Below are 26,970 nucleotides of genomic sequence, written 5' to 3'. Positions count from 1 at the left end.
GAGCAATGGACAGAGGAGTGTGACTCTGCCTTTGAGAAGCTTAAAAGTTGTCTAACCAGCACACCTGTTTTAGCTTATGCAGACCCTCAGAAGCCGTATGTCTTACACATTGATGCCAGCAGAGATGGGCTAGGGGGTGTTTTGTACCAGGAGCAGGAGAGTAGACTGAAGCCGATAGCCTTTGTGAGCAGGAGTCTGTCACCAACAGAGCGGAATTACCCAGCACACAAGCTTGAGTTCCTGGCACTGAAGTGGACTGTGGTAGACAAGCTTCATGAGTATCTATATGGAGCCGAGTTTGAAGTACAGACTGATAACAACCCTCTCACCTATGTGCTGACCACAGCTAAATTAGATGCTACAGGACATCGATGGTTGGCGGCCCTTGCTAATTACAGATTCAGTCTCAAGTACCGTCCAGGCATGGCCAATCAGGATGCAGATGGGCTTTCTAGAAGACCTCATGATGTGTTGCAGCCTGAAGATGAGTGGCTAGAGGTTCCAGCCCCAGGTGTGAGAGCCATGTGCCAAGGTCTACAATGCGAGATTCGGACAATCTGTGCTGCTGAAAAGCTAGGACTATCACATGAAGCAATTCCTCAGAGGTACTGCAATATGGTGACATTGAAAAGCACTTCATTACCTGCACTGAGTTTGTCAGATCTGCATCACGATCAAGCTGAAGATACACTGTGCCGGGGTGTCAAAAAGGCTCTACATGAGAATAACCAAAACCACCTAAAAGATATCAACCATCCACTGGTTGGATTATTGCTTAGAGAGTGGAGTCATCTGAAAATGAAGAATGGTTTGGTGTACCGGTTAGCACCAGCTGCTGAGAACACAGAGAAATGGCAGTTACTGCTACCTGAAAAATACAGGGACATGGTCTGTTCCTCCCTTCATGATGATCATGGGCATTTGGGTGTTGATCGCACCCTGAAGTTGTTGCAGGATCGCTTTTACTGGCCGGGTATGAGACAGGATGTGGAGAATTACTGCCGGTCTTGCTCCAGGTGTGTACAACGGAAGACACAGCCAGTGCGAGCTGCACCATTGGGACATCTACAAAGCCAAGGACCAATGGACTTAGTGTGCATTGACTTCTTATGTATCGAGCCTGATGAGGGTGGGTTTGCCAATGTCTTGGTGGTCACTGACCATTATACCAGGTATGCCCAGGCCTTCCCTACTAGGGACCAGAAGGCTATGACAGTAGCAAAGGTACTGGTGGAGAGATACTTCATACATTATGGCCTCCCGCAACGCATTCACTCAGATCAGGGTCGAGATTTTGAAAGCAAGTTGATACGTGAGTTGCTGAGTTTGTTGGGTGTAAAGAAGACCAGAACTACACCTTATCATCCTCAGGGAGATCCACAACCAGAGAGATTCAACAGAACATTGTTAAATATGTTGGGGACCTTACCCAGTGAGAAGAAGGCTCAATGGAGCAAACATATTGCTGCTGTTGTCCATGCCTACAATAGTACTGGGAATGATGCCACTGGATTTTCTCCATACTTTCTGATGTTTGGGCGGGAGGCCCGGTTGCCAATTGACACTGTTTTGGGGACTTCTTGTGATGATACAACAACAGTCTCTTACAAGGGGTATGTGGAGCGTCTCCAAAAGAGCCTGAAGACTGCTTATGAAAAAGCTCAAGAGGCTGCAGAAAGGCGGGGACAGCAGAATAAGGCCAGGTACGACCAAAGAATCCGGATTCATGATTTAAAGCCAGGTGATCGTGTGTTGTTAAGAAATCTGGGGATCCCTGGAAAACACAAGCTTGCTGATCGCTGGAGTTCGCAGGTGTATGAGGTGTGTTCTCAACTGCCAGGTATTCCTGTATATCGGATTCGGCCAGAAGGACAAAGTGGGCCTGGGAAGTCATGGCACCGCAATAACCTGTTACCACTGGGACAAGCAGTGAGAATGCCTGATCCTGTGGCAGCTGAGCATGATCAAGGTCGTCAGTTGAGGAGGTCACAGCGGTTAGCCACACAGAAGGGGAGCATGGCAGCATCACCTGAGTGTGACCACAACACTGAAGAAGATGATGAAGAGTGGGGATGGGACGCACCCCCAGTAGGAAGATTTGTTTGGGGTCCTCTTGAGAATGGCTTAGATTTGAGGCCCGAAGATGTGAGTGTGCCACAGACTAGTCCAGATGTAGTGGAGAAAGATGCTGAGGAGAGCCAACTCAGAATAGAAGCGCCCGAGTTTGTCCCATCGAGTAGTCTGGAACAAAATGCTTCAGGCAATCTAGAAGACCTGGTGACTGAAAGTGATACAGATGGTACTCTTCTTTCAGACAAAGTTGAGGAAGAATTGCTACCAGTGGATATTTTGAAGGATAAAGAACCAGAAAGTCATACAATAATAGAAGTTCAGGAAGAAAATGTCCAAGAAAGTCCATTGGAGAAAAGGGAGCCTCGACAAATTAGAGCTCCTAAAAGATTAACTTATGATTCTTTGGGGAACTGTAGTGAAGAGAGAGTATGTGCTTCACACCGAGAGATCAACGCCCATGTTCCCAAAACCATGAACTCAGGTCTTTCAGGTGGCACCCTGTGGAGCCAAAGTACCTAGTGCTAGTTGGTGGGTTCCATTTAGTTATGGTCAGTATATCCAGACCATTTAGGTATGTCTATGTCTGTGAATTAAAGAAAAGTTGTGTAACTTTCCGTACTTGGGAGGACCCAAGCTTTTCAAGTGGGGGGAGAATGTAACACCATATAATGTGCTGTTATTGTTATGTTATGTACTGCTGCCTTTAGAGGGCATAGTTCCTTTAAGACTGCAGAGAATTCTGGAAGAGAGGCTGGAGTGAGCAGAGGCTGCTGGGAGCTGAGGTGTGGCTGGTGTGCCTAGGGCCTGGGAGTGAGGTCTGGAGTGACTGGGACTGGATCTTCAGGCCTAAATCCATCAGACTGGCTTCCATTTGTTTTCTGAGTGTGAAGAAGGGATCCTGTGAGTGACACAGATTGCTGCACCCTGAGCTGAATCTTGGAGAAAGGATACAGCTGCCGGACCAGAACTGTGTGAACCTGTGAGGTTGGTGGAGTCTGGATTGTACAAGCCGTGTGGACTTCAGAAGGAACCATTTTAGCTGGATTACAAAGTTTGTGAATCTCAGTCTCCTCAAAACTTCTGCCTGGGAGTTCTGCACCTGTTGAGTGACCATTATCAGGGACTGGCCCTGCACCTCATGGTAGGAACCATCTTTGCGGTGATAGAGGGTCATTAACCTGGCTGAGAGGTTTGGGAGTCATACCACTCCTCTTACAACAAACTGTGGACAGTGTATGTCAGGACTGTTTGCCATAGCCTGCCATTCTGAACTATAGCCTGGTTAACCTGTCCCCTCTCACATCACTGGCATCTATGCTGCTATTGCTGAGTGCATCGGGAGTCTACTTGCTGCTGCATCTTCTTCACAAGGCGCCCAACTGTGCACATAACATTCCTTAAAGGGGTACCCCGAGTGCAAAACTGCATTATAGCCCACTGGCCAGTCGGGAGTTAAATAAGGTTGTGCTACTGATGGCACTTTCTTAAGTTTGTTTCTTTGCTATGGTTGTGCGTCTTTCGCCAGTGTAGTGTGCACTTCTTTAAAGTGACACTGAAGGGGCGCAAGAGGTTACTACCGTGTGTTGATTGCAGTTTATTAAGCTTGTCCCTTTGCTGCGGTGCGTTCTGCGCCAGTCTAGTGTACACTTGTTTAGAGTGACACTGGAGGGGCGCAGGAGGTGGCTACTTTGGACATACACTTTTGATGCACTTTGAATGTGTAAGGGATATTACTTTTATTGTCATGATCTTGCTGAGTTAACAAGTGTTTGATTAGTGCTATATTTTCTATTGCTTACGTCAACCCATTAGATCACGTTGGTCTGTGGGGAATAAATATATTGCATTGATACTGGTGTCTGCATGATTCTGGGAGGCAGGGTGCCACTGGAGGCGGTATCCACTAAGAGGCCCCGTTACATTCATTAGCGATCCAGTCTGTCTCGCTACACTACAATATACAGTTTTGAGAAAATTGATTTTAAAGTTTCAAAGGAAAGAAGTATTTGTGATTAAAAAAATGACAAAACCCGCCGACTTTAGTGGTTAACCTCCCTGGCGGTACAATAAACCCGCCAGGGGGCAGCGCAGCACTTTTTAAAAAAAAATATATATTTTTTTAAAGCATGTAGCTAGCCTAGCGCTAGCTACATGCTTCCCCCCTCCCTTCGCTATCCCTCCCACCCCTCCGATCGCCGCCTGCGCTTTTACCCTGCAGGGAATGCCGTTCTGAACGGAATTCCCTGTATGGGCTTCCCCACCGCCATGGCGACGATCACGATGACGTCACTGACGTCATCGACGTCGTGACGTCAGCGGGTGTTCTGATCCACCCCCCAGCACTGCCTGGCACTGGTTGGCCAGGCAGCGAAAGGGGTCTGGGGAAGAGGGGGGCGGCGCGGCGGACCAGCCCGAATGGTCCATGGTATGGGGGGATCCTGAGGAGAGGGGCGGCTAAGCCTTCCCCTCCCCCCCAGAGCCCTTGTCCAATCCATGGACAAGGGGCTCTTCCCCACTTCTGGTGCCCCAGGAGGAGGTGGGGGTGACGACTCCCTGGGGGGTTCATGGTGGCATCTGGGAGACCCCTTTAAGAAGGGGACCCCAGATGCCTGCCCCCCCCAGGAAACATGAGAATAGGGGAATAAAGTACCCATTTCCACAAAGGGTTAAATGAAAAAAAAATACAACCACTAAAAAAGTCATTTATTATTCTAAATTAATCCATTTTTTTCTTATCATTCCCATTAAAATGCATTTAGAATAAAATAATACTTAGCATAATGTACCACCCAAAGAAAACCTAATTGGTGATGAAAAAAAAAAACTAAGTATAGATAATTTCGTTGGGATAAGTAGTGACAAAGTTATTGCGGAATGAAAGGGAGAAGCGCTGAAATGTGAAAATTCCTCTTGTCCATAAGGTGAAAACAACCCGCAGGCTGAAATGGTTAAATTATCAAAAATGATGAACACAGTTGACGTTTATCCAACGTGTGTATGAAGTCATGGGGCTCGATTCACAAAGCGGTGCTAACCCAGTAAAAGACTTTAGGCGTGATAACCATTGCACCACGCTGGTGAAAAGCCAGTTTAGACGTGATCAGTTTAGGCGTGTTAATTTTAGATAAGTTTAGATCTCGTGCAAAGTCCCGCGCGCAAAGCAGCGCTATTAAATTCTATGCGATGTGCACCAGACTTTGCTAGCGCAAAACTTTTGATCAGCTTTGCACTGCGGTGCTAACCCAGTTGGTGCTTAAACTTATCACGCCTAAACTTATCATGCCAAAACTTATCACGCCTAAACTAAGTTTAGGGGCTTTTCACCAGGATGCTAACTGTAAGCACCACTTTGTGAATCAAGCCTATGGTGTTTAAAAGCTCAATTATAAAGCTTCATAATGCAAATGATCCTTTCTCCAAAATGTACAGAGAATACAAGCACTACATGACAGCAAGACATATATCTGGGCTGATGGCAGATTGTGCTAGGTGGATGTATGAGAGGTTAGTCTTGAAATGCATTACGTGGTGTTTTGGATATTATCCACCACAATTTTCCAGTTATTACAGAGATAGAGGCCAGATAGAAAAATGAGGTGCTTGGAGTCCAAAGCTGGGGCTTCCGGTACATTCACAGCAGCACATTATATCTCTGCATAACACAGGTCTCTCTGGGGATGAGATATCAAAGCTGAGATTATTAGTAGCAGCAGGTTACAGTGAGGGTAAAGGTGGCCACTAACGGTTCAATTTCTAGCGAAAAATCGTTTGAGCGAACAGAAATTCTGATCGGACTGGTTGTAAATAATCTCAGCTGATAGGCACAATCAATTACAAACGATTATAAAAATAGTCATCCGATTGGATTTTTGTTAAACCAAAATTTGAAATTTTTTTGTTGGTTGTGATAGATAGGAAGCAAAGATTGGTTTGTTAATGGTGTAGTGAACAATTTTTCGTCCGATCAGAATTTCCGATCGCTCGAACGATTTTTCGCTAGAAATTGGACCGTTAGTGGCCACCTTTAGACTAAAACCTTACCTTCTCCAGTCACCAAAAATGAGACTGCACATGTATGGTCAGCCTGAGATGCATTATTATTACATGTCATTACGTTAATTATAGCCTATGATTGGTACTGCTGTTGATATCTCCCAAGGTATGCACCAAATATTGACTTTCATATCTGCCGAAAGAGCAAGTCAGAATTCCCCTCCTAGATTTAGCTGGTCAATGTGTAAATTTATTTAAATACATCCCTTGATCAAGGGGGGCCTATAGCCAAGTGGGCCAAGCCTCAGCGGCTGGTGATAAAGGGGTCTTCCGCAGGCATCCTGGAGACGTGTGGCGGCTCGCCTGAATTGACGAGTGGTATGGAGTAGAGAGATAACTCTCCTCTCTGCAATCCAGCAGCATGATCCACCTAGGTGTCCCTGTCTCCATCAACGTCTCTCATCATGTGACCCGGCATCACCATACGTATGCTAGATTCAACTTGCCCAAGATGGCCCTGAGTGAATCTAGGGTGTGTATAGGTGTCCCCGCGAGGTTTCTTAAAGATCCATCATGCTGGATTTTTAAGCAAAAAGCAATGGCCTAGCACATTCTTCCCCTCCTTACCCCTATTGCTGAAAGAGCCTCCATCATGCAGTTTACCTTAATTTCTCTCACCCTCTACGTAACAACAGAATGTTTCAATAAGCTGTAGCTAAGCGACACTTCTTAATGCCCTCATTCTCCCACCAATTCTGTCCTCAGGATTGAGCTTGATCCTGACAGGCAACACATATTGAAGGTTTATATGCACCCTTAGATCTTCATATGTTTTCATCAAATCAAAAGTGTAATCAGAGGCAGACAAAGGCCTGTTCAGGCCATGCAGCCTCACAAGGGCTATGTGTCCTCTGGGGCACATGCAGCTGCACCACAATCAGGGCCATATTATCCTCTAGGTCATACATGTCAAACTCCGGCCCGTGGGCCCAATTTGGCCCTCAGAGACATCAGATTTGGCCCTCAGTTTCCCCACTTTGCATTGTTTGCCCCACTCTAGACCACCAGAGAAGCTATATTGGATGGTAAGACCTAGATCACCAGGGAAGCCATATGGGGAGGGGGGAAAGCACTAGATACTAGGGAACTGTATAGGAGAGGGAAGGGGGCCACTAGACACCAGGGAACTGTACAGGGAAAGGAGGGGGCCACTAAACACCAATAAACTGTAAAGGAGAGGGAGAACCACTAAACACCAGGGAACTGTATAGATGAGGGAAGACCACTAAACAACAGGGACTTGTATAGGCAATGGAGGGGGACTATTAGACACCAGGGAACTTTATAAGAGGGAGAGCTGGCCACTAGAAATTGAGGTCAGCCCGTGACTTGGTCCCAGAGCTTAATTTCAGCCCATATGTTGCTCCTTACTTGCACCCTCTGTATCTCTGTATTCCATTTGCAGCCTCTTCTTCCATATGAAGCAATCCTTCTTCCATGTGCAGCTACCCCTTGGCCAGAAGCCACCTAAAGCCGGGGCCTTGGTGGCCTTTCCAAAAATCCGACACTAACTATGGTAGGGATTAGATTGTAAATTCCTTTGAGGATAGGCATTAACATGACTGTACTCTGCAAAGAGCACTGTAGAAGATATTAGTGCTATATAGATATAGAATATTAATATTAAGAATAATCGTATAGTAGGTGTTTTTTTATTATTATTATTATTATTATTAACATTTTTACAATACACTGCTGCACGAGGAGCAGTGATAATCGCTTGTGGCCCAGTTATGCATGAGATGATATGAATCTGTAGAAAATCTTTTTTTTAATACAGTTCCTACAGAATGCAGCCTTAAGCTCAACACACACCATACAATCTTGGTTGTTAAATCTTACCACTTTCATGTAGTATAAGAGCTTATCCATTCAATCATTCAAGGTATTTTCAATCTGTTGGCCCTTATACTACATAGATTTGGTAAATCTGTACAACCAAGATTGTATGGTGTGTGTTGAGCCTTATGGTGGCCATACATGGTACACTTTTTTCATCCAATCTTACCATTTCTATGTAGTATAAGGGTAAGCTAAGTGAATACATTGAAAGGATAATTTAGGCAGTTCCCTTATATTACATATAAATGGTAAGATTGGATGAAAAAAGTGTATCATGTATGGGCACCATAAGGCTGAGTTCAACTCAACTGTGCATGTTGCATAACACATGTGTTATAATGTGTGTGAACTACAATCTCTCTTGGACTCTTGGAGGTGCTCATATTCCTACTCTACTCAACCATTGGGTGTACTTGCTTTTGCGTATCATTGACCCGAGGAAGCAGTTAAAGCCCACAAAACGCATTGTCATACATTTATTTTTTGGTATAAATAAATTATCTTGTTCAAATCAAGTCACCATTGGCTTTTTTCTTCACAAGAGGTAAGTCTTGCCACTGCTTATCCATTTTGAGCTGTTTTTAATTGTTTTACGTTGTTGGGCGCCCACACCATCTTAACATGTGAACTACAATGGACTATTAACATACAGCGTATTCGAATTACAGGATCAGTTACAACACAGGTATGTGAACAGGGCCATAGAATTGTATGGACATTGAGTTGACATGCAGAATTATTCTGCAGCACAACAAATGCAGCGTGAAAAGGTTCACATACTTTTATATCATTGACAGTTTGTGGATCCAACCATGATCCCTATATTTACCATGCAGACGGGCTCACTGTTGGCTGAGTGTAATCTATTATAAATGTCACGTAGGGTACACCTTACCTTTACACTGACAAGGGGTTCATTCAAGCAGCTATCTGCAAACACAAACACACTCAGATAATTTGGTATGCTAGGCTAACTTATCCATTTAGAATCTGATCGATAGGGTAATTACTATCTGTTGAGTCTAGCAGTGTCCATTTAGTGGGAGATGTCATGGAGATGACCCTTCTCTAAGCATTTCCTGTGACTAAATCTCCTGCTTTCATTTCATGAAAGACGTTCCAGGATCATTTTGTGAGATTAGTTAAGCAGGTTGTAGTGTGGAGAGTGCAGTGAGACGTGCAGAACCTGACTTGCCATCATCTGTAACCTCATTTTATAACACAGAGATTAGCTAGATAAACAGCCAGTGTCTGCTCTTTCCGTGTTGCAAGCACTTTAACCCCTGTGCAACCTAAATATATACTTTGTAATGCAAATGTGTATTAATGTGTAACTCTTGTGTTTTCAAGTAGAAATGATTCAAGTTTTGTCCAAAGTGAAAACTGGCTCATCTCCTAATCCTCCCAGGCAGACTTTTGTTGTATTTCTGTTCATACTATAAAGCGAATAAATTAATATGTTCCAAGTAAAACAAAAGGTTTTGAAAGTAATTAGTGACCACTGTAAAAATAAATCAATATTTCTCAACATGAGCTGACAAAATAATAGCAGGTTTACTTACCTGGGGCTTCCTCCAGCCCTTAGAAGCCTATGTGTCCCTCGCCACGGCTCCTGGCCTGTCTCCCGGGGTCCCCTCTGTAGCGACCAATGGCTTCTGCGCCTGCATGAGCTTGCACTTGCACTCCCATGACCGGGAGGGTTCTACACAGGTGCATAAGTACTGCTCCTGCGCAGAATGCTCCTGGCCACAGCAGCGCAACCACGAGCAGTTCTTCTGTGCACTCGCAGAAGCTGTCAACCCAGCTGCCTCCTAACGTGCCATGAAGACTCACATTTTCATGCTGGCTTACCCCCCCACCCGCATCAGTACCATAATAAGTTCTGCTGGGCACCCTCTAAGCTAGAGTGACCAGATTTTTGTGGGTCCAACTTGGGACAGGGAGGGGGGGCGCGCGCGCAGTGCGCCGTGGCGAAAAGTGGGGAGGACTGAGGAGCGCGCAGCAATGAAGACCGGGGGGGGGAGGAAATTGTCGTGGCCATGACATTGTATGGGCGGGGCTAACGTAATGATGTAACAGTGAGGCATAAGAAAGCAGTGTTTACGCCATGATGTGGACAAACGAGACTTTGCATCATGGGTGTGCAGAAACTGTGTGATGCTAATAGTATACCGTAACCACAAAGCAGCAAACATAGCCATCTATGACCATTAAATAATAAATGCAGTAACAGTTACCCTGGACACCAGAAAATAAACACAATGGGCAACATGTCAGCACAAAATAAACGCAATGTGGGCAACATGTCAGTAAAAAATAAATGCAATGCGGGCAACATGTCAGTACAAATTAAACGCAATGCGGGCAAACATGTCAGTACAAAATAAACGCAATGCGGGCAAACATGTCAGTACAAAATAAACGCAATGCGGGCAACATGTCAGTACAAAATAAACGCAATGCGGGCAAACATGTCAGTACAAAATAAACGCAATGCGGGCAACATGTCAGTACAAAATAAACGCAATGCGGGCAAACATGTCAGTACAAAATAAACGCAATGCGGGCAAACATTTCACCAGAAAATTAATGCAATGCAGGCAAACATTTCACCAGAAAATTACTGCAATGCGGGCAAACATTTCACCAGAAAATTAACGCAATGCAGGCAAACATTTCACCAGAAAATAAACACAATGCGGGCAAATATTTCACCAGAAAATTAACGTAATGCGGGCAAACATTTCACCAGAAAATAAACGCAATGCGGGCAAACATTTCACCAGAAAGGAAACGCAATGCGGGCAAACAGTTCACCAGAAAAGAAACGCAATGCGGGCAAACATTTCCCCAGAATGGAAACGCAATGCGGGCAAACATTTCCCCAGAAAAGAAACGCAATGTGGGCAAACATTTCCCCAGAAAAGAAACGCAATGCGGGCAAACATTTCACTAGAAAGTAAACGCAATGCGGGCAAACATTTTACCAGAAAAGAAACGCAATGCGGGCAAACATTTCCCCAGAAAAGAAACGCAATGCGGGCAAACATTTCACTAGAAAGTAAACGCAATGCGGGCAAACATTTCACCAGAAAAGAAACGCAATGCGGGCAAACATTTCACCAGAAAAGAAACGCAATGCGGGCAAACATTTCACCAGAAAAGAAACGCAATGCGAGCAAACTTTTCACTAGAAAGTAAACGAAATGCGGGCAAACATTTCACCAGAAAAGAAACGCAATGCGGGCAAACATTTCACCAGAAAAGAAACGTAATGGGAGCAAATTTCACCTGGAAAAGAAAGCATTTACTCACCTGGCAGAAGTCTCCGGCCTCTGGCGCGCTGCTCCCGGGACCACCTTCCTCCTGCTCGTCTCCCGCACTGACAGGGCTACGGCAAGATGGCGCCCGAAGCCCTGTACTGGAGACACAAATAGTCTCCAGTACAGGGCTTCGGCAGCCATCTTGCCATTGCCCTGCTCACCTGCCGGTGTCGGAAAAGACACCGGAGGAAGGAGGCTGGAGCGGGGCTGCAGGCAATGAACTGGCACGGCGTCTATAGACGCCGCTGCCAGTTCATGAGGATAGAGTGACCAGAGTCCTGAGGCCGGGACGTCCCGCTGCTGAAAGCGGGACGTTTCCCGGGACCTCATGCAGCCTGGGACAGCACCTCCCGAATCCGGGACGCGTCCCGGGCAATCCGGGACGTCTGGTCACTCTATCTAAGCAGACACACCTATTCTCTCTACCCCTACCCTTTAGATTGTAAGACTCTGGCAGGGCCCTCACTCTCAGTGTTTCCAGCTTGATTATGTAATTTCACTGACATCCCTCTAGCGGACTAGAACAGACTATCTATTTTTACACAAAACACTGAACTAATTTTATCAAAGACATTTGCATGATCTTGTTTTGTTGTGAGCTCCTTATATGTCCTACCTTGTATGTTAAAGAGAACCCAAGGCGGGGTCCTGGGAATGAAATCCCCATACAGAGGCTGGGCCTGCCTATAGAGCCCAGCCTCTGTTGCTATATACCTGTAGATCGCCGCTAAGCCCCCCCTGCGCTCTGTAATCCCCCATAAAACACAGTCGCGTTGCTGACACGCAGCTTGTCAGAGCGTGCTGTGTTTACCTCTCCTCTGTCAGTCTCGCCGCTCCCCGCCTCCTGCATCGCTCCTGTCCCCGCCCACATCCCTTCCCTCGCCGCTGATTGGAGGGAAGGGACGCGGGTGGGACGGGAGCGATGCTGGAGGCGGGGAGCGGCAAGACTGACAGAGGAGAGGTAAACACAGCCGCATAGTGCGGCTGTGAGTTATGGGGGATTACTGAGCGCAGGGGGGGCTTAGGAGCGATTTATATAGCAACAGAGGCTGGGCTCTATAGACAGACCCAACCTCTGTATGGGGATTTAATTCCCAGAACCCCGCCTTGGGTTCTCTTTAACATACAAGGTATGTCGGCACTTAATAAATACAATAAATTATAATAATAATAATACATATGAGTTAGAAGTACTCCAAAAAATTTTATTTTTTTCAAATATTTGTTTAAGATTTTCATTACCTAAAATTACATTTGTTTAAACATGATTCATAATTTTTTTTGTCTGAAAACTTACTAAAATGTATTGCCTGTGACAAGATCAAGAATCCCCAAGTGCTGCTGGTACATACTGTCCATGTAGCTGCAGGAGTAAAGAGCTACACAAAGTAGGAGTCATTAGTATTTTATTTTGTTTATTTAAGAATTTATATAGTGCTGACATATTACGCAGCACTGTACAGAGAGTATATTGTCAGTTGTCACTAACTGTCCCTCAGAGGGGCTCACAATCTAATCCCTACCATAGTGATTTGTCTATGTATGCATCGTGTAGTGTAGTGTATGTATCATAGTCTAGGACCAGTTTAGAGGGATGCCAATTAACTTATCTGTATGTTTTGGGATGTGGGAGGAAACCAAAATGCCCGGAGGAAACCCACATAGACACGGTGAGAATATAAAAACTCCTTGCAGATGTTGACCTGCCTGGGATTCATGTACTAAAAAATACAGAGGCGCTAATAGGATAAAAATAGCATCCACTAAAACCAATTAAAATGTGGGTGGTAATGGTGAGCTTACCTCCCAATAATCAACACAATAGCTTTGTGTAGTAAATAACAAATTTAATTAGTAGTCCAGGAACAGAAAAAAACAATTTGTGTGTTTCGCGGGTCCCAAGCCCGCTTCCTCAGCAAAATACATACAAGCAGGAGCAACAAAGCCGTAGGGTATACTAGTGTGGCGCCTCTGTTGGCTGGGATTCAAACTGCAGACCAAGTGCTGCAAGGCGAGAGCGCTAACCACTACGACACAATATTTACTCTAATCCAATGACTGTATGCAAACATTGACAAAGTACACACCTATATTCCAGAGTTTATTAAAAGAACAATGGAATGGGCATTATATAAACATGTATTCTTGCAATGTGTACGGACAGAGGCGTATCTAGAGGGGTGCAGGCATGGCTTGTGCCATGGGCGCCACACCACCATGGGCGCAATGTTTGCTCCTGTGCTGCAATTCCATGCCTGCCTCCATGCCTCCCTTTCATTCAGACCTCAGATCAGACTAATGCAATTATCTGGGAAACGTGGTACTTAACTTAGGTATATAGGGCACACATGGCCTAGTGTTAGAAAAGAGGACAGAGAGTGAATAAGAAGAGTGATTTCCAAAAAAGTTACCTCCGCAATATCCCGATCCAAAAAAACACAGGCAATCATAACAAAATGAGAAAATATGCTGTTTTTAGGGGGGAAGGAAGCTCTGACTGATCGAGGGGGCGCAATTTCAGTGTTTGCCATAGGCGCTATATTACCCAGATACGCCCCTGTGTACGGATTACCTAAACAAAGTCAATTTTTTTTCTCAACAAAAGTGGAATGACTTTTTCCTTCCCAACATTCTTGGCCTATAGACACCTTATATGGGAGAGGTGGCCCCTCCTCCTCAGATCACTGACCTCAGGAGCTTGCAGTGATTACCCTGTCTCAAATCACTGACCTCAGGCACTTACACTCAAATCACTGTCTCATGTCACTAAGGAAGATATAAGGCAGTGATTAGAGTGTAAGATTCTTAGGACAGTTGGTGGAATAAGGAAGGGATTAGAGTTCAGAATATTTTACTTGGAGGTGTGGCCTGTGTTCAGGGGTGGGGTTTAGAGTGCCACTGTGCCTACAAGCCTCTGATTTGTGCAGAATCGGAAATCGACATTTCCGAACTTCCCTAAAGGTAATTGAGATGTTGAGACAGGATTATCCAGATCGTGCATGCAAATTTATGCGGCTTGAAAATGGACCTATTGCATTTCACCTTGGCAGAATATGAGTGGTGGCTTTTCAAGCTGCATACGTGTGCATGCAATATCTGCATATTCCTGTATCAACTCAGAACGATTGGCAATATCAACCATTGCCACCTGGTATGCATACCAGTTTCAAGGTACTAAATAATAGTATAGAAAATATTGGGCCATATGCAGTTCACTTTTCTCCTGAGTTTTCTCCTAGGTGATATTTGCAAACTTGCCAATAAAATGCCTTTTAAACCACCAGCAAGCAAAAAAATATTCAAAATAATTTTGATAGTAATTTTGACCAACTTTTTGGTACTTATTCCACTGCAAAGTGCTGAAAAGTTATTCTAAATCGAAGATGAAAAATTATCTCCTAGGAGAAAACTCTGGAGAAAAAGTTAAATCCATAAGGCCCATTTGTCACGGACGGTTGCGGGGCCGCAGACACGTCCTGGAAAAAGTGATCGCACTCAATTCTCTGCATCGATTGCGATACAGATCAATAGAATCTGGATTGGTTGTGTAGAGGCTACCTGTAGCAACCTGGAGTTTCTCTTCCTCCCAGCTGTCACGGAACAGCCGGACGGAACTTCGGCGAATCTGGCAGATTCGCCGTCGACTTTCCGATGTCTTGGTCGGATTTGCCAGTCATTGCAGCGAGCAGAACTGACAGTCCTGGTTTTTTAAAATACAAGTTTTTTTCTCCTCTGCCTAACTTAGGTGCAGGATGTCTTTTGATGTGTTAATTAGCCTTGGCCAGGCCTGTGTCCAGGAGGATGTTTATTCTCAATTACCTCCATTTGGTGAGCCTTTCATAACAGGGAGAGCAAGGAAGCTAATCCCAGCAGGGGGCTATTCAAAACCTGCTTTCACTCCAGACTATCTGGCACCGATCACGGGCCATCTGAATGCATATGAGGTATGGTTTCTTGTCGATTCTATGGCAACCATACATTGCACAGCTATGAAATTCATATAGTCTTATTCGGTAAAATCTGGCCATTGTGCTGATATGAAGTTCATTGTGATAGCCCGTCCGGTTATTGAGGTATGACCCTTCTCAAGAACTAGGTCGGCTGCACTAGCCATGTCTGATGTCATATTAATCTGTATGAATCTGTTATCCCCCTAAATATGACTTGTATCGTTTGTGAAATACGGCAGTTTATAAGTTTAAAACCTAAAATCTCTCAGAGGAAATGAACTGTCATTGGTTGGTAACTCAGAGGGGGCCGGCACTGCCACACCCCCAAACCAGGTTCATCAAAAGAATCTGCGATGGGCTCTCCCCTCAGTCCTCCACATTCCATCTATATGAGAACGGTCTGCTGCCAGCCAGAGGACACATGGGTGGCGGCCATCTTCCTGAACTTTGAACTTTGATCAGAAACAAAGGATTTTACCAAGGACTTTATGATTCTTCCCACAAAAAGGACATCTTTCCATGAAACTAAGTATTTTTCTCCTTTGCTTTTATTTTTCATACTGGCTATTACTGTTTTAATAATTGTTGATTTTAATAATTGTCTGTATATATTAATTATTTATATTGCCCGTGAATAAAAGACTTTACCAAAGTCATTCACTGTTCCGCTACCCTATTATTCAGCATACACAGGAACTGAACTCAGACTTCTGAAGAGACGCTACTATTGTTGATATCTAGACAGAATAGAGTGTGTTTAACCGTTTTTATTCGCAGGACCAGTCAGTCAGTCAGTCGGGTCCACTGGCCCATACCAGTGGTGTTGGCAGATACCCTGAAATAGTGTGTAAAGTTGTAATTACCGTACCTCACAGGCTCCCTTCTGGTCGGCCTGCTGCCCAAATTTCTGTCTGTGATCGCGACCAAAGCTTGCATGGTCTGTGTGCTGAAACCGATTGGAAGGCAATTTGCGGTCTGACCACTAGGGCTCCTGTGACACCATTAACAGCAGGGGATCCGCATGACAGTAAGGCAAGCAGCATTTTTTTAGGAGGCCAGCAATGACAGCCGATATATTTCTCTCAGCACGAGGTTGTAAAAATATTTCATTTCCAGCTCATATTCCTATCTGTTAGGTTGGGCAGAAAAGTAGTTAACACAGCCCTGGCTGGGAGTGTGATGGACATAGTCCAGAGCTTCATCCTACTGGCTTCCAAGCCTGGCACAATAAACATTAAAGTTAATTTGTGGTGCTCTTTACTTGATGAGTGGTGTGTGTGCCTGGCTGATTCACATCTTGTGCAGTAACCAGACCTCTCACTGTATATAATTTATAATGTTTACATACTTCCTGTACAATTCTGATTTGCTGCGTGTGTCCCAGATTCCGCGGTTTCTATATTATTCCCCACATTTCAGCACCATCATTATCATTTCATACAAATGATTCTGAGTCAATCCTACACAAATAGAGCAGGCTGTGAGTTTTGCACTGAGGCTGTCCTTGGCACACCGAGTGCGATATGTGAGGTATCGGTCCCTGGGCACCTATGAGGCTCATGCTATTTTATCATGCATAGGAAGTATTTTTTGCAGAGGGAATGTAGTCTATCCAAACAGGGGCATAACTACCAATCATGGGGCCCCCAGCAAAAGTTTAATAGGGCCCCTTAATGCTCACAACCCTTCCTTTGCCTGTTCTTGGTGACCGTCACAGCCTGGTGTCCATCTTACAGGGTTCATAGAACAGGTGTGGTCATCAGGATCTTCACACCCATAACATGTAGCCACAAAAACACCTTGGGCTTGATTTACTAACCAGTGCTTACTCAGTTAGCACGTGTTAAGGCTTGGCACATGCAAACTAGAGTGCTTAGTAGTTTGCATGGGCAAAGCTGTTGCTGTACGCGTGCTATTTTAGCACGCGTACGGCGTTACGTGACGCGCACATACAGCGATGCACACTACGCTCCGTTCATGTAATAAGCTGTGACATTGCGTGCTTAGTCTCCTTAGCACGTGAAGCCATTGCTTAACACGCTGGTTTGCACACGAAGCGGTGCGTGCAAAGCTTTACGTGCGTAAACTCTTACGCGCATATTAGCGCGTGAAGAGGCAGTTTGCACGTGCTAAGGGGCTTTTTACTGGCATGCTAACACTTAGCACGCTTTAGTGAATCAAGCCCCTTATCTGGAATATCAGAGAAAGACTATGTTCACACTATAAATAGCCAGCGCTTTTGGAAGCGCTGAGCTATTTTGTGCGATTTTTTTAAAATCGCCTTTCCCTGAGCTGTATACAGTGCTTTTTTAAACGCTTTTGCAGAGGGATTTTTTTTAGCTTCCTGACATCAGTCAGGAAGTGAACTCTTTCACCCAGAAATGAATAAATACAATGGGCTTGATTCACTAACCAGTGCTAAGTGTTAGCACTGGAGTGAAAAGCCACTTAGTGCCTAAAAAGTAGCTTTGCAGGCACTAATAGCCACGCAAAGCTACATTGCGCACAGCCCAGAGCAGTGCACACGCAGCCGTTAATAGTGGGTGGTGCAGACGATAACGTTGCACCCGCTGCCCCGAAAATGGCGCATCGGGTGCCTTTCGAAGTGCTGTACTTGGCTACACAACTTCTGAGTTACTCCTATCTTTATTATTGCCTGAGGAAGCGGACTACAGACCGGCGAAACGCGTTGCATTTGTTCTGGAGTACGAATTAAATCTTCTTTAAACCATACATAGTGGTTGTGTTTGGTTTTGAGGAGGTAAGTCCACCCTTGCCCCTCAACTTTTATCTTTTTTTACCTATGATCAATTTGTACTCTGCTGGCGCCTCTGTTTCCATTGCAGCGCTTGTCAAACTCTGACACGCATGTGGGTACAAACCCTCTCCTTCGTTTGCATCATTCCCAGCATTTGAGCGGCCAAACTGTGCACTAAGTGCACCATTGGGCCATCCATGTGAAAGAGTACGTTGTGCAGGAGTAATTAACTTTATGGGGAAGGAAACTTTGATGCTCATTCAATACCTAAGCCAACTGACTGGCTGCATACATTGACACTCCCATTGCCTTGCCATTTGTCAGTCGGAAAATTGATATTATCATACCTCCCATCTTTTTCAGATAAGAAAGAGGGTCACTTTAAGACATGCCCCATGTCAAACCTCTAACCATGGAAAAAAATCAGTAACCCTTCGCACACTCGCATGCAAATGTTCAAACAAATGCATTCACAGATTCACTCATGCAGGCACCACTGTTATCCCTACAGCTAAGTTAAAAGTCGGGGTCTTAGTTCACAAAGGAATGCATTATTTTGCTTAGTCACCTACACTGCGCAGAAGTACCCAAGTAGACGTTGGTGTCCTAACTCTGGCCCTGTAACATGCATAGTGCAGACATGCAAACATTCAGTCTATCAAACCTATCTAGGGATTAGGAACACACATCCTGACGTCCTCTCCTGGGACAGATAGCGCATCATACCAATCGCACAAGGGATTGGTATGACCAGGGGCCTAACCAGACCAGAGGCCTAATTTTTTTTTTAAATACCGGTAGACAGGCTGCCGCCCCCTTTGAAGTGCTGCTAGGGGCACATGCCAGCACATGCCTCTTAATAGATACGGACTTGGCCCCCACCACACCCCTTGTCACGCCTATCACAAAGAATTCAGACTCAAAAGTGATCGTATCTATCTTCATTCGTTTTTCTTTATTTTAACATTTAGAAATAAGAAATATATCCATTTAATTGATGGGAATTAAGTTTTTAGTCAGTTAAACACATTTTTTTGTAGAAAAATACATACCGTATATCAACACAGATCTATACATCGGTCTTGAAAGAGGGACAAATAAGGAAGAAAGAGCGACAGAGGGATTTGTTTCCCAAAGAGTGAACGCCCTTTCAAAAGAAGGACAGTTGAGGGCTATGATTTTTATAATATCGACAATGCTGGTGGTACTTTTGACTACTTCATAACATAACAAGCAGGCAGCCTGGGTGTTTGTCTCAAAGGCCCACACCTATGTGGTTGTTTGTTTTATTTTTTTAATCAGGGCGTGTTATTATGATCATAAATGGGTGACTATGATTATGAGAGTTTATTAACAACCCTCATACCCTTGTATGAGCCTCTATTAGTTAACTTTGCTGTGTGATACATTATCAGGGCTCATCCTCAGCCACATGCAGTTCGAAGTGATCTTGACAGGGGATGGAAGATTGTCTTTCTCCTCAGAGAAGGAACCATGTGACCTCCTCAGACCTTGGTGCTACATTAGACTTATTGTCCTGAGAGAAGATTCAGTTATGGTACCCAATTCATTTCACATAGTGCTCTGTACTTTATGCTCGTTGGCAGCTAACTTGTAAAATTTTATTAGGAATCCCTTTTTGTTTCCTTGATGGAAAACAATTATTCTATCATCAGCTGGATACACAGCTGCAGTCCTTGATATATGAATTGCTTATTTTCTCTTCCTATATAACCAATTAATCAAGAAGAACAGCGGACAAGTATGTTCACTGCGCGGTGCATTTGTACGCCAGCCAGAGCTGCTGACGCTCTGAGGAACAAGGATACAACAAAGTGGATTCTGGAGATTTTAAGTATGAAGTTGTAATCACTTTTCAATTTATAAGTGCAGGGAACTCATTTAACGGAGAGCCCGTGACTGTGAGCTATAGCTCCTGTGCAGCCATATCAATTGTCCCCTGACATTTTTGGCTCTGACAGCTCAGCCGCGTAGGTTTTCGGCGCAAGCTGTCAGTTTCTTTTCCTACAGATTTTGCAGACAATTTCTATTTTTCATCCCCTAAATATTATTTAATTAATATTGTTCATTTTTTTATACAGGGGTCTTTTTTCCATGAAGCAACATGAATCACGGGCTTCAGGGCAGCAACACTTAGAGGGTGGCAAGAAGCGGCTCCCCTCTCCAAATGTCCCTCTCCTCCCACTCCCTATTTCCTCCTCCCTAGATACGTGGCAATGCTTCACTCACCTGCTCTCAGCATTCCAATGATGGGATTTCCATCCGCCCGACCAGCGTCCTGTATCCATAGCTATAGTGGTGTCTCATGTGACCTGTTACATGCTGCCAGGTCACACGAGGCACCACTGTAGACAGAGAGGAAGCAGGAATTCACGTGTGGATGGTGATACCATCACTAATCTGCTAAGAGCGGGTAAGTGATGCGGCGGATCTGATACCCAGCAGAGATCTAGAAATCAGATGCTGCAGTCCAGCAGGGAGGAGATACCGTTTTGGAGGAAGCAGTGGGAGGTAAACAAAGTGCCAGTGTCTGCAATGTGTGGAGTTGGCCTTTAAGCATTAGCACACAAAATGTTTAGCAGGTCTACACAACTTTTTGTAAGTTTTTCATCAGCTATGTGACTGCTGTAATTGAGGGCACATGAGAGTATTGTCAGAGAGAAGTAGCTTTTAGCAACATTGAGGTTATGTTAAATAACGAGTCTGTAAATTGTGCTACTGAGACACTCGTAAAATTATCCCTTATTTATAGAATGAGAATGAATATATATATATATATATATATATATATATATATATATATATATATATATATATATATATATATATCCATCCATCCTGTATCCCGACTGTGTCACAAACAGCGCAGGAAGCTAGGTAATTGAGAGAAGTTAATTACAGGTACATGGAACATGTATTAATAGCTAATTGACTGAATCCCTCTGGGATGAGGTAGGATACCTGTGTTATTCAGACTGTCAAATCTAATATGAGCAGGTTTCCTACAGAACTCTGCAGGGGCTCAGTCTGTCATCCTAAATCAGTGATGCAGTCTTGGCGACATTGGTAGCGATACAAGCAGGTGCATACACAATCACCCTGCTCGGGAACAGAGATGTCAGATTCACAGGATCTGACACCACAGTTAGCTGAGAGGAGGTTGAGATGTGATCACTAACCACCACATCAGTGTGAGGACGCACTGAATGTCTCAGTGTCATCATAAGCTAACAGCTAACGCTGTGCTACCAAAACCGATCCTCTGCTTTCACTATTTTTTTTCATGAAACATTTTATTGAGTTTTTAAATTGCAATACATGCAGAAAACTGTGAGATATTGTAACATTGAAAAACTCCAGTACAATAGTCATCTATATAACTTTGATTACATTAACATGTTCAAAAGTATACTCAATCCTAATCAGTTTGCTATGTAGCGTATCAACACTCGTATAAAGCCATACCCTATTGTTGTGCACATGGATATCTCTATGATATCCTGCCAACCTGGGGATAGCATTCATCTTATTGACCCAGTGGGCTTGCATGAGCCCTCAATAAGCTTATTTATTTAAAAACTGTGAGTGTTGTTTTGTGATGTTTTTTTATTTTAACAATCTAAATTCTTTACTATTGCTTGTACATGGTGATTGTTGTAGAGTCTGAGTTAGAGGCCAATGTTCTAATAGGATATAGTGAGCGGGCAGAACAGAAAATAGCAAAGAGCAAGGAAGTATAGAAGGCAAGGAAAAGATAAAGTTTAACCTGCAGGTAACCAAATATTTTCATCAGATAGTTTCTCATATAGATTGTTCAAATTTTTTAAATTGGAGGAAGGGGGGGGGGGGGGGTATGGTATAAATATATCATATACTTGATTATTACCAACAGTTTGGTAGATTGCATTTGACTACTTTCTTTGCTATTCTGCATCTAATCTTTTGTTCTATAGTTAAAGGAATACTGTAGGGGGGTCGGGGGAAAATGAGTTGAACTTACCTGGGGCTTCTAATGGTCCCCCGCAGACATCCTGTGCCTGCGCAGCCACTCCCCAATGCTCCGGCCCCGCCTCCGGTTCACTTCTGGAATTTCAGACTTTAAAGTCTGAAAACCACTGCGCCTGCGTTGCCGTGTCCTCGATCCCACTGATGTCACCAGGAATGTATAGCACAATACCAGTATGGTCTGTGTCTGCGCAATACGCTCCTGGTGACATCAGCGGGACTGAGGACATGGCAACGCAGGCGCAGTGGTTTTCTGACTTTAAAGTCTGAAATTCCAGAAGTGAACCGGAGGCAGGGCCGGAGCATCGGGGAGTGGCTGCGCAGGCACAGGATGTCTGCGGGGGACCATTAGAAGCCCCGGGTAAGTTAAACTCATTTTCCCCCGACCCCCCTACAGTATTCCTTTAAGTTTCTTTTAACCGTAGTTTTTAGTTGGGATAAAGATAATTGATCTGCTGATTTCCAGTTGAGAGAAATTGACGACACTGCTGTTATCAAGATATGGCATATTTGCAGTTGGTGTTGTTGTGGTAATTTTTCTAGCCCTATTAATAGGAGAGCCATTTGTGATATGATCTGGAAATTATGGATGAAGGACCTTCTGATCAAGACTTCTACTTGATTCCAGAAAGAACTAATTTGTGAGCACTCCCAGAACATATGGAGTAGTGTGCCAGGAGCGGATAAGCAATGCCAGCACATAGGGGACAAGTCGGCCGAGAAGGAAGCCAATCTTCCGAGGGTATAATACCACTTATATAATATTTTACGGGATTGTTCCCAGTGAGAATTGCACTTAGAAAGCTTCAAAATACATTATGTAGCTTTAATTATTTGGTTTGTTGTTATTGTGATATTCAAATCGTCAGACCAGCTTAAAGCGTATTTTTGAAGAGGAGAAGATTAATTTTTGTTCAAGGCCTCATACCAGGCCGAGATGTCCCCCCTGTGTGGGCCTTTAAAATTTATTGTAGCGAGTATCTTTGACGACAATTGAGGGAGTATTATTGGATGGGTTTTTATCAAGTGAAACATTCTATGATATGTGTATAATTGAGAATTAGGGATCTTTAATTGTTTTTGAAGAACAGCAAAGGACTTTATCTTTGAGCTCTCAAATAATACATTCAGGGAAGTAACTTGAACATTATACCGAGGGCGTAGATCGAGCTGTGGAGTAAACTGTTGTAGTACTTCTAATGGAAAGGTTTGGTATTGTTTATGAGAGTCATCCGGAGGAAATTTATGAAAATGCTCCCAGGCTAAGAGAGCCGATTGGATTGTTGGGTATTGGGAGGGGGGAGTTTTGGCCTTTAGCATTTTGCTCATCAGTATTTGTGGGCTAGTGCCTATTAGCTCTGCTTCTAGATGTACCCATGACTTTTGGGAAAGAGGGTTCCACCAATGTTTGATCATGTCTAAATTAGCCGCATAATAATACGTTTCTAAACATCGAAGTCCCATTCCTCCTTGCTTTTTTGGTAATGTCATTACTTTATGAGGAACTGCTTTCACTATTAAGTGGGTGTTTTCCAAACCCCTCTGCAGACTCAGAAGCTAAATAAATACAGTGCTATCCATTAAGATACTATCAACTCACAATAGAGAATGTAAAGTGTCAGTACACTTATATGTAGGTAAGGTATACTAAAAGAAAACTTGAGATATAAAAAAAATGGTGTATTTATACTTACCTGGGGCTCCATGAGGATTGTGGGCTCCCTCGCCATCCTCCCCAGCCACTCTGTTGTCCCAGGATCACCTCCTGTGAGATGTTCTCTAGTTTTGGTGTTCTGAACACGCACAGGCCAGCCACACACATGCCCCCGGTCATGGTCCCACAGTTGGGATCGTTCTACAATGAGAAGGCAGTAGTTGAGTAAGGCTAAGAAAAGCTACAATGAGCAGGCAGGAGTTGAGTGAGGCTAAGAAGAGCTACAAGAGAAGGCAGGAGTTGAGTGAGGCTAAGAAGAGCTACAATGAGAAGGCAGGAGTTGAGTGAGGCTAAGTAGAGCTACAATGAGAAGGCAGGAGTTGAGTGAGGCTAAGAAGAGCTACAATGAGAAGGCAGTAGTTGAGTGAGGCTAAGAAGAGCTACAATGAGAAGGCTAAGGAGAGTTACAATGAGAAGGCAACCTAACTCAAATGGAGAGCAGGAACTCTTAAGAGTTCAATCTGTGATCATATGGTCACATCACTGCACTCTATGATTGCAGATTGTAATAAACACTCTTCCTATTTTTTTAATATTAGTCTAGAGGGAGAAAAAAAAATCTGAAATCGAGTGTTATTGTTCAGATGGATATAATTGTATTACACCTGTAATTATATATCATCACACAGTATAAAAATTGTATTATTTCAGTGCATATGCTTTCTTCCTTTTTAATGTGGGGGCAGGCTGTCAAAGAGAAGCAATTTCAAGGTTAACAAGCTGGTGAATTCATCATAAAAGAATCATTATTTTTCCAAATAACTCACAAGTGAGTCACTTTCAGGAGAGAACCAAGACTGGCGGTTTTATCAGAAAATGGGCATATTTTATATATCGCTTATAAGCACCGCACTTCCAGCATCGTCAGCAGCAGCCACTACAGCGACAAACACAGCAATGCGTTTCACGTGTCAGCCAGTTAAAGACGCACTTGTTCAACACCATTACAGCAGCCCCTGTGCAGGTAATTTAATCTTACGATATCAAAGACGTTGTGATTTTCTCTGTTATTATTTTTTTTTTATCTACGAGATATTGAGGCTTGTTCCCATTAATGAGATGATATGATATAGCTTTATGTAATATAAAAAAAAAATTAAAAAAAATTCTGTGACTGCCAGCCAGTCTGTTAGCGGTAAGTGAGAAGATGCGGTGATTCTCGTCAGGGCTCTGCGCTGTTTGTCAGTGTAATAAATTGCAATTAACCTGTGCATCTGAATGTGAAGATCAATCATTGTAATGAAGCGAGACACATAGCTTAATTTCAAGTAGGTAATATCAGGCTCTGCACAGCTCCAATGAGTGATCCAGCTCCTGGTGTCTTAAGTGCCTTTTTAAAGCCCTGTAGATTTGACATGAGGATGTGACATCAAAATAATGCATTCGAAGAAATACAATGCTTCTGACATTGAGGCAATGATTCTATGGAAAGACATTAGTGGGGTAACAAAAGGCATGCTAGATTGGTTCATTTTTTTTTTCACAGACTTATCTACCACGGTGCTGAACACTTGAGATATTGGCGTGAGTTTGCATCCTTTGCAGATATACCCTTAAAGGGCTACTGTAGGGGGGTCGGGGGAAAATGAGCTGAACTTACCCGGGGCTTCTAATGGTCCCCCGCAGGCATCCTGTGTTGGCGCAGCCACTCACCAATGCTCCGGCCCCGCCTCCGGTTCACTTCTGGAATTTCTGACTTTAAAGTCAGAAAACCACTGCGCCTGCACGCCCGTGTCCTCACTCCCGCTGATGTCACCAGGAGTGTACTGCGCAGACACAGACCATACTGGGCCTGCGCTGTGCGCTCTTGATGACATCAGCAGGATCGAGGACACGGCAACGCAGGCGCAGTGGTTTTCAGACTTTAAAGTCTGAAATTCCAGAAGTGAACCGGAGGTGGGGCCGGAGCATCGGTGAGTGGCTGCCCCAACACAAGATGTCTGCGGGGGAGCGTTAGAAGCCCCGGGTAAGTTCAACTCATTTTCCCCTGACCCCCCTACAGTATCCCTTTAAAGGAAAACTTCAGTCAACACTTTTAAAGTGAAATTCCACCAGCAATATCTACAGTTCTACCTTTCATACTGCCATAATTAATGGAGAGTATCATTTCAAAATACTTGTTTTGAAACAATAGCTTGGCACAAAAAGTCCCTTCAACAAAAATTCCAGGCAGCAGGGCAACAACAGGTCAACTAAACCACACATTTCAGCAAGGCACAAGTCCAGGCAGCAGAGAGACAAAGAATGGATCAAACCACATGTTCTGTCATGACATAAGTTCAAGTAGCAGGGCAACCAAGGAGAGGACCAATCAAAACTTCCAGCAATGCACAAGTCCAAGCAGCAGGGAAACCAAGGAGTGGACGAAATTAAAAGTTTCAGCAAGGTACAAACCCAGGTAACAAGGCAACAAAGCGGGCCAAGCCAGAAGTTCTAACGAAGTATAAGTTCAGGCAGCAGAGTAACAAAAAAGAGGATCAAAAGTCACAGCTATGCACAGACAGGATCAGAGATTGTGGCAGAGTGAGATCTGGAGGGTCCTGTGTCTACCTTTAAGCTACACTCAGCAACTACAGCTTTCAAGGTACTCTCATGCAGTGGGCCACACATACAAATCCAAAAAGCTTTATTGGCAGGACCAAAGAGCTGCTGAGCTATCTGGAGGTGATTGATTAGCATTGCCAAAGCAAAACATTAGCGCTAGAATTAAAGGGGGTGGTTGTGGGATTATAGGCATGGGGAGTGTTTGGGGCTCAGTATATGGTTTATAGAGTTCATAGGGTTGGTGAGGATACATCTGACAGTATAGAGGGCTGAGGTATACAGTCCATAGGGGTCGGGAGGGTATAGGGGCAGAATAAGGGGTATACAGTCCATGAGGTATCATGTTCCTCTCAGTTGGTGGCAGGCAGTGACATATCAGGCAACTTGATGCACCATTTTTTCCTCTTCCCACATTAGGATGCAGAGTTTCCTCTCATCTATGGAGGTGAAATCAGGGATGTGGGAGGAGAGTCTCTGGAAGCGGGTGGTCCTCAAAGGTGCCACATTATTTTTCCTCATTGAAGTTTCAGTTTCCTCAATACCCATTTTACCCTAAACTTCTAAAATCTCAGACCAAGTCTTTGGAGTGCTTTGGAGGGTGCCTTCTTCTGTTAGAAACTAAAAGTAGATAACTGTTCTGGATCCTATTCTTTCTTCACGTTTTGGACAAGGACTCTCCTTTATAGT

The 26,970-nt window shown here is 44.1% G+C and overlaps 1 long non-coding RNA gene across 1 annotated transcript in view; it reads right to left on the bottom strand.

The window, feature by feature from the left end:
- The window catches only part of LOC137538429 (uncharacterized), a 45,881-nt gene that overhangs the window by 11,079 nt on the left and 7,832 nt on the right, over positions 1-26,970 (bottom strand). The window contains exon 2 of the long non-coding RNA XR_011024783.1: positions 23,720-23,880. This is a non-coding gene — a long non-coding RNA (uncharacterized lncRNA). The remainder of the gene's footprint in view (positions 1-23,719; positions 23,881-26,970) is intronic.

Source organism: Hyperolius riggenbachi, chromosome 11, assembly GCF_040937935.1.
Source record: "Hyperolius riggenbachi isolate aHypRig1 chromosome 11, aHypRig1.pri, whole genome shotgun sequence".
Classification (NCBI taxonomy): Eukaryota; Metazoa; Chordata; class Amphibia; order Anura; family Hyperoliidae; genus Hyperolius; species Hyperolius riggenbachi.
Note: the sequence above shows the minus strand (reverse complement) of the source record. Positions and strands in the feature narration are given on the sequence as shown.